At 44.9% G+C, this 10,734-nt stretch overlaps 1 non-coding gene across 1 annotated transcript; it reads left to right on the top strand.

Moving 5' to 3' along the window:
* Positions 1 to 766: 766 nt before the first annotated feature.
* Positions 767 to 930, top strand: LOC127234004 (U1 spliceosomal RNA). The gene has a single exon (XR_007835546.1). It is a non-coding gene; the product is annotated as a U1 spliceosomal RNA (small nuclear RNA).
* The last annotated feature ends 9,804 nt before the right edge of the window (positions 931 to 10,734 follow it).

The following is a 10,734-nucleotide window of genomic DNA, read 5'->3' as shown; positions in this document are numbered from 1 at the left end:
GACTCTATGCCACAAGAAGGGACCCTGGGAATAGAATTAATCACTCACAGCCAAAAGTCAGCCAGGATTGCTGGTTATACTTAGACATTCAGCCCCCATACTACACGGGGCGGGAACTAATAAGACTGTCAGCCCATTGAATGGCAAAACTCACTGTGACTGGGGGCATCCTAAATTAACACTAGAGGACTTAACAAAGGGCTGAAACTTGTCTATTATCTAAAACGTTTAGCCTAGGCACTTCCCTTATTTTGATGCCTGATATCCTGCCTTATATGCTAATTCATCTCGACAATAATATTACCGAGCTCCTAAATATGCGTCTTCTGATGCTTTCCAAACTAAGTCAGAGCCTAGAGGTATTAAAAATGGCAGGGTGTGTGTGATCCCCAGTAGTGGACAATAGCACACACCCGGGATCAGAAATTTAGGGTCATCCTAGGCTGCAGAGTGCGTTCGAGGAGAGCCCAGCAATGTGGACGCTGTCAGCAATGCGGTCGCCTGTCAAAATAAAAAGTAAAAAAAACCGCGTGAGGCGGGGCGTATGCAAATGAGAATGAGCGCAAGGGCTGCCGGTTCCGCCGAGCTCGCAGGGCCACGTCCCGCGTGTGAATAATCCGTGAGTTATGTGTTGATTTCCATTAGAGGCAAGGAGAACAACAACATTCTCGATGGCGTGAAGGTGAGACAGTCGCACGGGAGTGATCACCGTGTGTTAGAAGTGTGTGAGCACTGAGGGAGAGGGTGGGAACGGGCCAAGCAACTCATACTTACCTGGCAGGGGAGATACCATGATCACGAAGGTGGTTTTCCCAGGGCGAGGCTTATCCATTGCACTCCGGATGTGCTGACCCCTGCGATTTCCCCAAATGCGGGAAACTCGACTGCATAATTTGTGGTAGTGGGGGACTGCGTTCGCGCTCTCCCCTGGTTTTTGCTGTTCAAAATCAGAAAGGCTGACAGCCATAACACTGATAGGCGTTTCCTTTGGGAAACTAACTTAACGGCAGAAGATGTTTAGCTTGTAAACAGTGACTGCTTTGTGTCTTTCTAAACTGGTGGTTCTGAAGTCACACCATTATGAAATTTTTTTCCCACTTGAGTTAATGTCCTGGTTTTCTTCCAGTGACAATTCCTAGGTTTTTTTTTTCTTTGACTTTTTTGGCTATGAATTCACGTCTCAATATTGAGAGCCCTAAAGTAACAGAACGGGAGTCATCGCTGTAAAGAGGGTATTACATGACTTGCTCAACTTTCTTTGTTATAGAACCCAGGATGTATAGAACCCAGGAAGGCCCCATTTCTAGTGGACTGGGAATGCCTTAACAGGAAGCAGAGGGAGAAGGTATCTCTGTGAATCCAAGGCAAGTGGGTCTACACTGCGGAGAAGGGGGTTGAATAAGTCATTTTGAAAAATAAAGGGAAAAGCCTTACAGTCGAAACTATGGGATTTAATAGAGATGTTTTCTCAGATTTCGAAAGAGTTTTGGGAAACAAACTTTGGAGAAACTACTCTGTTGTGAGCACTAACTAGGCCTTGGTTCTCATTCTGATTACATAACATGGAGCCTGCATCTTAAATATACTAAACCAGAATGAGCCCATGGTTTGACGCATTCACGAAAACCAGTGGGAAGTGTAACAAACAGGGCACCAGACCCGAGTGCAACCAGCTCCATGATGGAAGTGCTGTTCATGCTGTAAACGTTCAGTATGCAGACAGTTCCACCAGCGGCTGCAATTCTATAACTGTCCTTGTTAACTGAAGTGTGTCAATCCTGAACTTGGTTTTTGTGCTAAAAGCTCACCTCGAGAAAGGCTCAAGGTTCCCAAACAACCAATATAATTGTTGGCTGCCTAATTAAGACTTCCTATTGGTGTAAATCCATGTCTGAGCCATCTTCTCTGAGGAATACCTCCACAACATTCTGAGTGTAGTGCAGAGACTCTCTGAGGCCCAGGGATTTTGCACTCCTGTATTGAAATGAGTTGCCTATGTATGCTCTTTAGAATATAATGTACTCCATTTTGTGGTCGTATTGTAGGACTGCACCACCACTGTCTATCACAGCCACATATCCCAAAGAGCAGCAGGTTCTAGATGCCCTATTTGCTGATCCAAACGTGTGTACACATGAATGGATGGATGGTCCTGCTATATATCCCAGGCTAGCCACAAACTTTTACCAATCTTCATGCCTCAGCCTCCTTGGTGTAGGGATTATAGGCATCTACCCTATTCTAAGCTCACACCTCTCCTAATATTACATTTGTATTAATTTCTTCAGCACCATGGTCCACTGCCCTAGTTTTATTCTCTGTTGTTGTGATATACACCATGACCAGAAGCAACTTGTGGAGGAAAGGGCTTTTTTGGGCTCACAGGCTACAGTCCCTGTCTGAGGGAAGCCAGGACCTGGAGGCAGAACAGAAGAAATCATGCTGCTGTTTACTGGCTTGCTCAGAGACCGTCATTATACAACCAAGGCCCACCTGACCAGCCGTGGGGCACCGCCCACAGTGGGCTGGGCCTTCCTACAATCATTAGTCAAGAAATTGCCTCACAGGCCAATCTGATGGTGGCAACTCCACTTGACTCTAGTTGGTGTTGAGTGGACAAAAGCCAACCTGCACAGCCAGTTTCTTGAACACGTTTTCAACGTAATTCTCTCTGTTACCAGGGGAGACAAGGTAACCATCCTTACCTCCCAAACAAGAAGGTGTGCATCCATCTCAGAGTTTCAGCATCAGGGTCATGGCCACAGATCCATTTAGTGGGGAGGCTGCAGTCTGAGTAGTGTCAGTATTTTTAAACTACATTTATTTATATAGGGGGCGGGGCTACCTGTGTGTGAGATGAGGAAAGAGTTCTCTCTTTCCACTATTTAAGTCCCTACAATAGAACTCAGGTCATCAGGCTGGACATCAAGGGCCGTTATTTGCTGAGCCATCTCTCTCTCAATTAGAGCCCTAAAATAGGCTCTACCAAACCACACTGCCTCACTAATAGGATTTTCCTCTACTCTGATTTGCACATGGGGAATTATAAAAGGGGCCTTGATTGTTGCCTGTTTCATCCATCCGCAGAAAAAACAGCTTCTTGGTGTCATCTCCTGGAGGACAGTGGAATGTCCCTCTTCCCCCACAGCCATAACCTCACTTTGGCCCTGCCTCCTATCTCATATGAAATGGGGAGTGTGTGTGCCTTGTGGACTTTTTAAATTAAAAATTACATTAATTTTGTTGTTTGTATTTGAGTATATGTGTGAGTATAGGCCAGAGGAAACTTGTGGGAAGTGAGCTCTCTACTCTTCCATGTGATTCCTGGAGATTCCTGCGGTTGGTTTTAATGTCACTGGCCACAAATTAGAATCATGAATAGGGAGTGTCACCTGAAGACCTGTCCTGATTGCCTTAACTGACATGGGACGACCCACCCTGATAGTGGCTGGCACCTTGAGCTAGCAACCCAAATCAAAAGAGGGCATTTCAGGGTTTATTCTTGACTTTTGCTGGTTCTGTCTTTCCTCCTGCTGCCTGATTCGATTCACCCTGTTGTTGACGTCACCAGGGATCCCTGAGCTAACAGAAGGGGCAGCATTTGCAAGTTTTCATTGTGGAATAGGGACCCTTCGCTCTCCAGGAGCTGTGTGGGATTTCAGCATCAGGTTGGGACTACTAAAGCCTTGTGGATTAGGTGACTCCTGGCTGTTGTCACCCCAACCCTAGACAGCAATTCTGGAACTACTCAAGAGTGTTGAGGCATCCAATCTCAAGGATTGAGTATCAGTTTCTCAGCATTTCAGGTGTGACTCATTATGATTTTAAAGTTCTCTTAATAAATTTATATATGTATGTATACATATATATATATATATATACACAAGCATACACACATATATACAAGTGTAAATATATATACCACATACATGCATGCAAAAATATATACACAAACATATACACAACATACACACATTTAATTACACAAACACATACATACACACTTGCATGTACAAACATGCACATATACATACATATTCATTCCCTTAGTTCTGTTCCTCTAGAAGACCTGACTAAACAAATCGATAACAAAGTGATTCTGGAGAAACAGAATTTTAAGGGTGAGATTCTCTAGTGGGCTTAGTGGGCTAAGAGCTAGATCCTCAGCTGGATAGAACCTGTGGTAACTAAAGACTCCTCAGGTAGTATTTGGAGAACTGAAATCCATGGTGGGAGTTTCTGTACAGTCTGGTCCCTCCACCCTTCAGCCCCAAATAAACACACTGACCCTTATATTAATTATAAACCGTTTGGCTGATGGCTAGCTCTCTCAATTATTAACCCATTTTTATTAATCTAAGTATTTCCATGTGGTCTTATCTTACCAGAGAATGCTCCAGCATGTTACTCTTTCAGTGGCTACATGGAGTCTCCTTGTGGCCTCTCTCTTCGTCTCTCTCCCCTGCATCCTCCTCATCTCCTAGTCTCGCCTATACTTCCTGCCTGGCTACTGAACAGTGTTATTAATTATAAAACTGTTGGCCGATGACTAGAGCTTCTTATTGGCTAGCTCTGTCTTAACTATTAACCCATAACTACTAATCCATGTATTTCCATGATGTCTTGGCTTACTGGGGAATGCTGGACCTGCAATTCCTGCCTGCTACATGATGACTGCTCAGCATCTCCTCAGAGATGAGAGCAATTTCCTGTTTGTCCCTGCTTATATCCTGATTTTGTCCAGCCACATGACTTCCTGTCTGTCTGCATAGACCTCCAGACCTCTATGGCTAGCTAGCAGCAAGTTTCTGTCCAGCTATGTCACTTCCTGTCTGGTCAATCAGTGTTTTATTCATTAACCAATAAGAGAAACATATACAAAAGGACATCCTCATCAACATTCCCTATCACCTCCTTTTTTCTGCCTAACTTTTTTTTTTTTTTTTTTTTTTTTTTTTTTTTTTTTGGTTTTTCAAGACAGGGTTTCTCTGTATTGTTTCGGAACCTGTCCTGGAACTCGCTCTGTAGATCAGGCTGGCCTTGAACATACAGAGATCCACCTGCCTCTGCCTCTGCCTCCCGAGGGCTGGGATTAAAGGCATGCACCACCAATGCCTAGCTAAAAGGTTTTAACTTTAACACAGTAAAATTATATACAACAAACCAGTTATCTAGCAATAACTATAGTTAACATATTTAGTCCATTAACATTTGGCAAAATTTAAAGAAAATATTTTATCATCTATCTTATCTTTGTGAGTCTAAAGTTTTATGTGTAAGTTATCTTTTATCTTAACTAAGGAAGGCCATAATCATAACTATGTCTTCAACTCCACCAAAGACACAGAAGGTTAATATATCCCCATCAATGTGTCCTATTAAAGAACTTGAGATAAATGCATCTGACCCCAATTCACCTCTTGTGAAGTGTAAGGCATTTAGTGGCTCTATATATGGAAACTTTAAACATCTGTGGAAAATACCAGTTGGCTCCTTTTAGCATCTTCAAACAAAATTACAAAAGACTCTGAACCCTAATAAAATTGATTCACTCCAGATGCACATAGCAATCAAAGGTTTCTAAGTGTATACTGGGAGAATCTTTCCCCTTGCAGTCATAGAGCTCAGGTTTCAGAACACTAAACCCAAGTCCTCATTATACAGTTACAACACAAATTTAGTTCCCAGCTTCATTGAATGTCAGCAGTTAAAGTACGGGTACTGGCTTTTAAAAGAATTATGTCCTCCTGATAGAGATGGGGGCTAATGAGGTTGAAAGTGTTGATGCCTCAGATTCTGGTGCGTCCACTCTGCCTGATGAAACAGTCTCTCCACCATTAGCAGAAGATGCTAATACCCTGTCTCCCAACCTCAGCAGTGCTGTGTGCCCTCTCTGCCTTTGCCTATGATAATCAACCCTGTTTCCTGTGTAGAGCAGGCAACAGCTTTCCCTAAAGATATCAGACACAACGGTGCTGATGTCCTCAGGTACCACCTGTCATCACCCCTGACCTATAAGTAGACTCAGGCCCCAGGGGTGAAATAGGAAGTGTAACCCTTGAGGTGTACACCATCTTGCCATCACACCTGTTGAAAACATTTTTGAGACATAGAGCCCAGATTGATACAAAACTCACTACACAGCTGAGGCTAGCCTTGAACTCCTTCCTAATCCTCTTGCCTTTCCCTCCCAGTACTGGAATTACAGGCAAGTGCTGCTACTCCAGAACATTAAATAGTTCTTGACAGCTTCCCTGACTCTTCCTCTGCCTGCCACTATCCCAACTGAAGATATTTATATTAGCTTTTGGAGACTGGATCATATTCTGTAGTTTAGGCTTGTCTTAACTCCAGCTTTTCTTCAGACTCTTGAGAGGATTCTAGTTTTAAAATTTACATCTGCAAGGCACAATACAACCAGGATGGTCAGGAACCTACTACATAGGCCAGGCTGGCCTCAAACTGCAGCAAACCTCTTGCCTCTTAGAATCCTAGTATTTTAGGTATTAGTTGAATGTGTGATACCCAAGTGTGATGATAATTTTTTAAAATGGATTTCATTATAGCATTTTGAGTGTGTGTTTAAATGCATGTTCATTTGTATATGAGTCTATGGGCATGTGTGTGTACATGTGTAGATCAACCTCAAGTGTCACTCCTTAAGAGTCACCCACTTTGTTATTTTGTGACAACGTCCTTCACTGGCTTAGGGCTTACTGATTATGCTAGGCTGGCTGGCCGCAGAGTTCTAGGGAACTGCCTCTCTCTGTCTCCCCAATGCTGAGATTGCAAGCATGTAGCACCAAGTTTGGCTTTTATTTATTTATTTTTCAAGACAGTGTTTCTCTGTGAAACAGTCCTGGCTGTCCTGGAACTCACTTTGTATACCAGGCTAGCCTCGAACTCACAGAGACCCACCTGCCTCTGCCTCCAGAGTGCTACCACTGCCCTGCTCTATTTTAGCTTTTTTAGAATGTAGGTTTGTGGGGGTTGTACCCAGGTCCTGATGTGTGCATAGTATGCACTTTACCAACTGAGCCTACATTGGTTAATCTTTATTATAAACCTGGCTGGCTTTAGAAACACAGACTTTTAGGGTTGTCTGTAAGGGATTTCCAGAGAGGATTGACTGAGGGGAAAGACCTTGAATGTGGGTCACACTGTCCCATGGGATGGGGGCCCCTGCTGAATGGGGGGGGGAGCAGAAAGTCACTGGGCACCACCATTCCCTTTCTCCTTCCTGGCTGCCAGGGTGTCAACTGTCCTGTTCTGACACACCCTTCACACCACTGACATTTCTAAAACCAAGAGCCAAAATAAACTGGGAGGGAGGGAGGTAAGGAGGAATGGTGGAAGGGAGGAAGGGAGAGAGGGAGGAAGGAGGGAGGGAGAGAGGGAGGAAGGGAGAGAGGGAGGAAGGAGGGAGAAAGAGAGGGAGAGAGGGAGGGTGGAAGGGAGGGAGGGAGGAAGGAGGGAGAAAGAGAGGGAGAGAGGGAGGGTGGAAGGGAGGGAGGGAGGGGGGTGGAAGGGAGGGAGAGAGGGAGGGAGGGAGGGAGGAGAGCCAGGAAGGAATGTGTTTTGCAGGTACCCTTAGCTTTCAGGCTGCTATAAAGATCCCTTGAGGAAAGTAAACAAACGTGCTACCTGCTTGAGGAGAAGGAAGGGAGAAACTTCAAAATGGGAGAATTCCACATTTGTAGCTTAAAAACATCGCCCAACCTCAAGGAGCTTAATAACATGGTATTGTGAAACATGGACGTTAAGGCATGCCCTCTGTGGCCTGTACATGAATTCCGACAGTCTGACACCATACATTTGGGGGAAAAAACCCAATTCAATTTGTTCCAGACTTAAATCTCTAAAGTTATTATAAAAAATGGTTGAATAAGGGCAATTCAATGGGTAAAGGTGCTTGCTGTCTGATGACTAGAGTTCAGTCCCTTGGACCCACATGATAGGAGGAAGCCAACTCTTATCTCCACACGTCATGGCACAACTCTTGTAGAATATTATTTTAAGGTGTGTTGCATCTGTTTATGCTCTGGAACATTTGTTTAATGATGTAAAGATGTGTTGCTTTCTTTATGCTACATTTGTTTAATTCTGTGAAGCTATGATTCTTTGCCTGTCTAAAACACCTGATGGTCTAATAAAAAGCTGAACGGCCAACAGTTAAGCAGGAGAAAGGATAGGCAGGGCTGGCAGGCAGAGAGAATAGATAGAAGAAGAAATCTGAGAAGGGAGAAGGAGCACACTAGAACAAGGAGAGGATGGCAGGGCCTGCCACCCAGCCACCGTGGAGTGAGAATGAAAGTAAGATATCAGGAAGTAAGAAAAGGAAGCAGTCAAAGGCAAAAGAACCTTGTAATAATTTAAGAAGAGCTGGCAAGAAACAAGCCAAGCTAAGACCAGGTATAAATAAGAATAAGCATCTGTGTGGGTTGATTTGGGAGCTGGGTGGCGGGCCCCCCAAAAGAGTAAGGAGCAAAGAGCCAAAAGAGCTGAGAGTGAAAATACGGCCAACAACAGCACAACTCTCTCACACACTAAGTAAAATGTGATAACATTTTAGAAAACAAGATGGCTGAACAGACATCACATGCAGCACCTGCTCTTGGCTTTACGTTCGTTTGTGCACCTACGGAAATCTCCTTTCTGTCCTATGGTATCTATAGATCACTCAATCTTCTAATTTCACCTTTGTCTGTGTGCAGAAGGTCACAAGACAGTGCCATCTGAGCATCTCACTGTCACTTCGTACCCTAAACCATCTCTCACTCAGACAGCTCTCTCCATGCACATTTCCTTGTCAGTGAGATAGCAGGACAGAAGTACATGCCAAGTGTACTCCTCTACACTGTTCTCCTTTTGAGGCTTTGGGGTATTTGCAAAAGTTCCTAACATGGGTTGCTTTGCAGAGGTTAAATCTGCAAAGCGATTGGAGCAAGCACTAATCCTAACCGACATGATAAAAATGTAACTGTTCAGTTTGGTAAACAGTGAGTTCCAGGCCAGCCAGGGCTACACAGTGAGACCCTGTCTCAACAACCAAACAACAAAGACAAACATATAATTGAAATAAAAATAGTGATTGTGGGATTGAGACTTGGAAGTTAGGGTCAACAAGGTGGTTCCGAGAATGAAGGCCATTGCTCCAATCTGGGTGACAACCCATGTGACGTCCTCTGCCATCTACATTCACACTGTGGTATGTGATATGTGTGCTTCCCCACCCCCCCCACACACAAATAAAACTTTAAAAGACTCAAAAAATAACAAAACTTTAAAAGACTCACAAGACAATGCAAAATATCATTTGCACCCATATTCAGAAAGCTCCAATGAATAGACAGAAGACATCAAGATGAATATAGCATAGGAATAAACGTTTCACTAGAAATTGCGACTTCCTGTTTGAATGTTAAACATTCATTCATTGGTTCACTTTATTGTTTTGGTTGTGATCATTTGTAAATCCTGATAATCATTAACACTTTCCCATTCAAACCAACTTACCTTATATTAAGACAATAATGAAACTAATAGGTTCTTTTTACACCGAGGATTAAAAAGAAGAGGGTCTGATGGTGCAGCTCAGTTGGTTGAGTACTTGCTGAGCATACACGAGGCCCTGGCCTCACTGTCTACCAGCAAATTAACCAGGTGTGGTGGCACATATCTCCAATCCCAGCCCAGCACTGGGGACAAAGTGGCAGGATCTCAGGCAAGGTCATCCTTGGCTAAAAGTGATTCCAGATTAGCCTAAGATACATGAGACCTTGTCTCAATAACAACAACAACAATAATAATGACAATATTAATAATAAAGAAGGAAGGAAGCATGTATGCATACTGGGGAGAAGATAAGGACACACCTAGTTGAAGCTATTCTGATGCTCAATAGCATTTACTCCATTTACTGCTAAATGATTCCATAGGTCCGTTGTTAAATGCTAACTACCCCACTTGACCTATTTCTGTCATGAATCCCTTTTTACTTTTTTCCTTCTGGGCTGAGGAGTGAACTCAAGGACTTCATATGGTAATGCACTTTTACTTTAAAATATCCAGGAATTCAAAATCAGCCTGGGCCTCAGTAAGATTTACTTTCCCAAAAACCAAAGCCAATAAAAAGCTGGGTGTCATGGGGTTTGCCTGTACTTAGTACTGGGGAGGCTGAGGCAGGAGAAAACATCGTGAGTTCGAGGCGAGCCTGGCTGTCAAGTTTGTGACCCTTAGGTTGGACAAAGTCTCTGGGCTGTCTTGGCAGGATCGGCCCGGCTCGTTCTCTAACCGCAGTCAGGGCACCCACGGACCATTTTGGGAACCGGCAGGCCACCGGGAAAGCTCCTCTCCAACCTCCGGTGTGACCGGCTGGGCCTCTCGCTACACCTCACACTCGTCCTCGCCTCAATCCCACGCGCCGCACCGGGTTCTCGGCTTCCCGCTCGGGCCCCGGCCACGCCCCCGCGGCTTCCACGCGAACACGGGAGAGCACGAGGCCTGGCAGCGCCCTCCCTGCCTCCGTGTGCGCGTCGGTCCAAGCGCGCGACTGCACCCGCCGCGCCGCCCGCCGCCCGCCCGGCCACCCGCGTGGGCGCCCAGACCGCGAACCACCTCGCCCGGGCGAGCATCGTAGCGGCAACGAAAGAAGGTCCGGCCTCCCATAGGCCAGGGCCACTCAGGGGGCGGGCTCTCGTAGCAGAAGCTGGCTGACGATTGGTGGAGTCTCCC

The sequence above is a fragment of the Phodopus roborovskii genome, unplaced genomic scaffold, assembly GCF_943737965.1.
Source record: "Phodopus roborovskii unplaced genomic scaffold, PHOROB, whole genome shotgun sequence".
Lineage (NCBI taxonomy): Eukaryota > Metazoa > Chordata > Mammalia > Rodentia > Cricetidae > Phodopus > Phodopus roborovskii.
This window is presented reverse-complemented; position numbering and strand designations above follow the sequence as displayed.